Genomic DNA, 6,000 nt, shown 5'->3' with positions numbered 1-6,000 from the left:
ATTGGAGAGAGCAACCGCTAAAGTCTGATGCCACTGCATTTTTGTTTACGCTTTGTGAACGAGAAAGTTGCGCTCAGTGTCTTCTTTAGAGGTTTTTGTGTTGTTTCCATCAGCAGTTCTTGGTGCAGCGCCACCACAGGTGAGGAGGGTAAATAAGTTTGTCAAAGTGTTCGGTTCATTTTATGCCATGCAGCTTGAAAGCGAACCGCAGCAGCTGAACCGGACTGGAGACAGTTTTTTTTTTGCATTTGTTCAGCATTATCAGAGTAAAATAAAGGATAAAGAAAGTGCATGTCATGCTTTTCAGGTTTTTTGTTTTTAAGAACTTTTAAAAATCGCACATCCTTCGCTCCCTGCTTCACCACAATGCACTTCTTTGAGTTGATTTATCACACAACATCCACCAAAATATGTTGACGTTTGAGAAAGAAAAAAAAAAAACAGTATTTGAAACTGAAAAATTGTCACTGTGGTGACAAAATGTACAAAACTTCCAGGAGTTGTGAATAATTTCTGCACAATGTTAGTGTGCAGAAATTAACATTCAGCTCAGACCCGACTTCGGCTTCACGTCGCCGCTGCATAATACAGAAACATATGAGCCTCGGAGATCCTCCCCCAACCGTGACAACTTTATTAGTTTTAAATGATAAATTTCACAAAGCGTAGGCGAACATTTCTCACTGCTGTCACTGTGTAAAGTATCGTCTCAAAGCAAGACATTCCTCACTGTCTGCCAGCTAAATAAAGGTTTATGTAAGTCTTATATAATTATGGCAGCGCCTTGACAAAGAGTTGGAGTTGGGGTGGAGAGTAGGGGAGCATCTGAAGAAACAGAGCAGAATTAAGGGGCAACTGAAGGAGAGCCAAGCAGACAGGCGAAACCTCCCTGCAAGCCGTCAGTGCTAAGCGACCCAGACGGGGAATCTTTCATGTTCCATGCCAATGCGGACAAAATGCTGAGGTATATGACATTTCTTCCTCCCACTCGGTTTTCTGTCAGCGTGTGGGGTGCTGATGGGGCACAAACAGGATTATTGAGCTCTGTTACATAAGCAGTAATGAGGTTAATGTGTCGACTCCACTGATTTGACATCTGAATTTCCCTAAGAACAGCCGATTATTGGACATTATGAGTCAGTAATGTCAAGATATGGTCACAAAAAGTAGAACATAAAGAAAATCTGGTTGTTTTTTTTATCAATCTTTTAAATCTGCCTTTTAAAACACCATGCAGCGAGCAGTAGAGCTCCCAGCTGGAGAACATAAAAATGAGATTCCTCTGTCTCCATTCATGGCTCCTCTGCCGTTCCTCAGCTGCACCACTTCCAATCAATAGCTTTTAGGAAATCGGCGAGTACCCTGCAGTTTGGAGTGAAAGGACTCTTTTGTCAAGAAGTGATGATCTCAAGCTGAAGAAAAGTGTACGTATTTCAGAGGCCTTTCCGCCCGTTGCAGCAAATTACATAATATGCTAAAAAAACAAAAAAGGAAGATAGAGTGAACCCTGAATGTGCTGGGGAAAGATGCATTGCTATCTTTGGTGTTAAGTAGATGGAAAAAAAGCAATTTCACAAGCATCAGACTTGCATGTGAATAAGATGTTTCTTCCCCTCTGGCTTCAGGTATTTACTGGGACCAATAGTTCCCATCTGCATACCAAGTCGCCTCCTCCTTTTCTCCTCTCAGTTGATCATATATCATCGCCTGGAGCCAAACTAGTGAGTAGGGATGACTTTGATGTCAACAAAGGAGAAGTCAGGACACTTCTCGCTGATTTCTCAAAAACATCGTCTTTGCAAGGACATAAAGAATTAAGATCAGAACCACTGGAGTAATGGTTCTGATTGTTTTATGCACAAACTAGGAATCTCTAGTGAAGAATGAATCTTTACTGGTTTGTCATCAAGGAAAAACATGCTGTAGAATGCATATTAAAGTAAAAATTATAAATGTTCCACTCTTTAAAAGGCAAATTGCAATGAAAACATTTGACTAAATTATCAACAAGAGGAAAAGAGCCATGAAACAAAGTAATCAGAGGGATTTTACAGACATCTGGTTTGAAATGTGGTGATATAGAGGTGGTCTAAGCTGAGACTGCCATCTGCTGGTTCCTTTGACAAGACAAACATTTGGTTTCATTAGCAGAAAATGAGAAGCAGAAGGAAAATCAGATGAAACAGTTCAAGAAACCATTTCTATGAATTAAATTAAGAGGATCACATTAGAGAGATCCATTCAAGAGAAGCTTAAAGACACAAGTTGAGACTGAAACGCCATTATCTTCTGTTTGTTTTGAAGTCAAAGCCTCACGTTCAAATGTATTTGTACAAGACATTTTAGCAACAAGGAAGTGCTTTACATCATGAAAACATAAAAACATAATAAACATTTAGAAAACCAATAGCAGACATTAAAATGATCAATACACATCAAATATGTTTGTGCCTGGGAAAGATCCAAAACGTTCAAACTGAGTGGCTTTAACCATTTCTGGTTCAGTGGGAGTGGAGGGTGTGACTGACAGCCTGCGGTAGTGGGGCCTCCTTCAGGTGAAGCTTCCTGAGAAAAACAATAAATAAATGGAGGAAATTTCACAATAACCAGAAGCAGCTTCTCTGGAAAACAAACCACAACCAACAATCCCTGATCACCTGGTTTAGATGTTCATTCAAATCCTGTTGTTTGAATATTTACAGTTTCATCAGAGCTACAGATTTTTGATTTATTATCTGAATTTTCTAAACAAACTGATTTTGTCCCATCATATTTAGCTGTGGATCCTGGAGGCCTGAGGACAGAACCTCTTCTGTTCAGCTCCACAGGTTCTGTTCTGAGTGAGCAGGAAAGAACCCGGTTGTCCTGCAGGATGAAACTCTGTCATGGTTCTACTCGGGAAACACCAGGCAGTTCAGAAAGACTATTTAAATGGAGGAGCTCCAGGTAATGAAATTAAATCAGACTTATATAGTGTCTCAAAGGCATCATTACCAGCATAGCTTACGATTTTGAAATTGTTGTCCAACCAGAGCCAATATATTAACAACTTAATCCTCATTATAGTCCGCCATGGCTGTTGTTTTCCTTCCGGTTGCACATATCAGCAGAATAGTGCCGTTTGTCGAGTATCACCAGTGTAGATCAGCCATCATTAATGGACTCTATGAATTCTGTGGAATCTGAATCAGTGTAATTCGATGGCTGAGTTTTATTTAGCATTATCAGTTTAATCAGGGCTAAATACAACTGCAAGCAACGCTTTACTGTTTAAAACCATAAACCACTTTACTTTTACACACTACTCTCTGTTGGTTTTTAATATAAATCCCATTAAATATGCCAAATATGATCAAATGTTGAAATGTTTAAGAAGGGGAGGAGGGTAGCATAATTTTGCAAAGCAGAGCAGTTTTGTGCTTCTGTCTCATCACTTTGTAATTTAAAATAATCAGTAGGTTTATCTTTATGCGCTTATCTTTGCTTCCCAAAGCTAGGCGGGATGAGTGCGACCTGGCCGTTCAGATTCAGGACACATTTGAATCGGACACGTATCGGATACCCAAGAGGCCTGGGTCGCATTCGAAAAGAATCCAACCTGTGCTGTTCAGACTGACATGAAAAGATCAGATACAAGTCGCATTAAGGCAAAGAAATCGGAATTGGGTCACTTCAGGCTGCGGTGTGAACAGAGCCTTAGACTTAGCAATAAAACAACGTAGAGGGTTTAAAAGTGCAGAATAGCTGTACTTTTAAACATAGAAGTGAGTAAAACAGTATGTAATCTGGCAGAAAGTAGTAAAATGCAATAAGAGCAGGAACCAAGAAGAGATCAGATAATAAATGTGAATCTATTCTATTCTATTCTATATCACCCCTACTTTTCTCAACAGTTAGTCAAACTACATGATTATAAATTTTCATCAGATTTATAATCAGAACAGAGCTGGTGTGTATAAACTCTTTCATTCAGGTAAACGACAGCGTCAGGATATTTCGCTGGTGACTTTCTGAGGCTCTTTTCGGTGGTACTGGATCCGTTAAACATATTTCTACCAAACAATCCAGTTTCTGTGGAAATACACTTGCAGGGTGTGGAGATGTCAAAGATTACATCAACATAGAACAATGTGGGCTTTTCTTTCAGTTCCTGGTAATTATCCTACACTGTAACTGCAAACATTGTATTTAATTATTAATAATGAATCAGTTTAATCAAATTCCTAACAACACTCACTTTTAATAAGTTACTTGGTCTTTGTGGATGAAAAGTCTCACCAACTCACTACTCAGGTTAATTTAGAAAGAGCACGCCTTTGATGATTGTGCGTCTTTTTGTCTTGGAATGTATCTTAAGAATACTATATCCACGTAAAAAGAGCTTTACTTGAAGTTTTTTCCTCTTTGTGTTACTTTCTACTTCTCCCCTCACTAAATTTCAGAGGACAACATTGAACACTTTGCATCTCTGCGACATTTCAGTTTAACAAAATTGTTTTCCATGGAAAAGTCTGGACCTTATTCACTCATAACTTACAATGCCAAGATGTCTTTGCTATTTGCTTTATGTACAGATAAACAAAATATATCAAGTTATTTTAGGTTTGTAATACTTAAATCGCACAATATAACTTTATTATTTTAAGACGAAAACACAGACTCCAAGCCTTCTTCTATCCAACCAGTTAATCAAGAATGAAACTTTTCAGAGCACTTATTCGCTAGTTTTTAGCATTTACATTTGCGTGAAACTGCACCATGAGTGAGATTTATGTTCGTTTTCATGACCACCACTCTGCTTGATGGTATATTTATACATGACAGCGAGCCATCCTGTCCTTCCAAACAGACTCCATGGATGCTGCTTGGAAGAACGGGACGGCTCCGAACTTTGTATGGAGTTACCCTGGTCCTGCTCAACTTTTAAACATACAGAGATTTTTGTTTCAATATTCTTGTTCTTATCTTCTTTTAATTTAATTGAGGATTTGTATTTATTAAAAGAAAAGTAAAAACTTCTGTTTAACTGTACAATGCCATGTTTTAAAAATTGTCCCAAGCAACAATAAAATATTTCAAAAAACAAACAAAGGAAAGACCTGTCATGGATGGTGGCTCATGGGATCCTCCCGGTCAGAGCCGCTATGCTGTCCCGCGGCATGTCGGCGACGTCCATCTGCCCCCGACCCGGTTGTGGTGTGCCGGAATCGGTGAGGCGCCTGCTGTAGGAGTGCAGCAGTCCCAGCAGTGGCGGCCTGGCTCTCTGGATGAGGCAGGTGGGAAGGACGGGATCCCCTCTGAGCACCAGCGCTGCTTGGAAGTACCGGACGGCTCCGAACTTCGTAAGAAGTCATCCCGGTCCTACTCAACTTTTAAACACACAGAAACTTTTAAAAATGTAATTTTCTTATCTTCCTTTAGCTTAATTGAACTAATTGTTTTTATTAAGAAAAAAGTGATCATGAAGAAAAGAATTTCTGTATAATATTGCAATACCATGCTTCAAATGTTTTAAGTATCAAACTGTTTTCAATATTTTCTGTCAAAGTTTGAGCAGAGAAGCAAATAAAAAACAGAAGCCATGAAATGTTTCAATCAAGTAATTTCTTATTATATAAGCAGTTTTAGTAAACAAAAGCTAGGCTTTGGTTGTTGATTAAGTAATTACAATATACTCAGATTTATTAAGTTAACTTAAGTTATGGTCACTGAAATTTCACAAGTTAATGGAACTCAAAATTATAAACTTGTTGGGGTTTTTTAGGCCGTGAGTTTGCATATTTTTAAGTAAGGTGAACTAATTAGATTTTACAGTGTATCTCTGGACCTGAGATGCTACTCACACATAGAACCTGGACTTCCTGCAACAACTCAAGAAGTCTGACCTTCCACTGTCCAGCCTGTCCTGTGTTCATCCATCACTATGTGGTCTGGATCATCCACAGACGAAGATAGGTTCACACTGCAGGGAACAGTCAGTTCTTTAGAGAGGATTATCAG

Source organism: Xiphophorus couchianus, chromosome 5 (genome assembly GCF_001444195.1).
Source record: "Xiphophorus couchianus chromosome 5, X_couchianus-1.0, whole genome shotgun sequence".
Lineage (NCBI taxonomy): Eukaryota > Metazoa > Chordata > Actinopteri > Cyprinodontiformes > Poeciliidae > Xiphophorus > Xiphophorus couchianus.
The sequence above is the reverse complement of the archived record's forward strand: the minus strand, read 5'-3'. Positions refer to the sequence as shown.